This window comes from Tarenaya hassleriana, unplaced genomic scaffold (genome assembly GCF_000463585.1).
Source record: "Tarenaya hassleriana unplaced genomic scaffold, ASM46358v1 Cleome17, whole genome shotgun sequence".
Classification (NCBI taxonomy): domain Eukaryota; kingdom Viridiplantae; phylum Streptophyta; class Magnoliopsida; order Brassicales; family Cleomaceae; genus Tarenaya; species Tarenaya hassleriana.
This window is the reverse complement of record NW_010965122.1, coordinates 1,597,049-1,597,796: the sequence shown is the minus strand read 5'-3', so window position 1 is coordinate 1,597,796 and position 748 is coordinate 1,597,049.

The window sequence follows — 748 nt, the reverse complement described above, 5'->3', positions numbered from 1 at the left end:
GAGTGGGGACTGGACAGCGCGGACTGGGAGAAGTTTCGAAAAAAAAAAATAAACTGACCCCGGTCCGGCGGACCAGGAAGTTGTTCCGGCGGACTGGGAATGACAGATAACGCAACTTGCGTTGTTGCCACCTTGGGACGCGAAATTCGCCGGATTCCGGGGCCCACTCGCCGTCCAGTCGCCTCCCACGCCTCGAGGGTGAGTTGTTCCGGCGGACTGGGAATGACAGATAACGCAACTTGCGTTGTTGCCACCTTGGGACGCGAAATTCGCCGGATTCCGGGGCCCACTCGCCGTCCAGTCGCCTCCCACGCCTCGAGGGTGTTGCAGGCGCGCCTATGGGCCTGGGCTCGAGCCCACTTGACCCCTCTCGCACGCCATAAACAGCTCTCAATCCTCTGCCTTAGCCATTTTCGGGCAAAACAGAGGAAGTAGAGAAAGAGGGAGAGAGGGAGAGAAAGGCGATGAACCAGGGCAAGGGGAGCTCGGGGAAGCAAGGGGGAACGTCCCTAGACGTGCCCTGAAGGTGTTCACGTCGTGTGGAGCCACGAGGAACGCACACAAGCTCGGACAAACTCTTGAACAAGGTGAGTGGCTTGAGTTGGAGTTGTGAGATCTTGTTCTCAATGTGTGATAGTCCAAATCGAGATTTCATTGCGTGCTTGAGGTTTAGAACATGTTTAGGGATGTCAAACTGTGTTTTAGTAGCATTTGGAAGCAACCCCGAATCGATTCGGGAGAGAAAAAT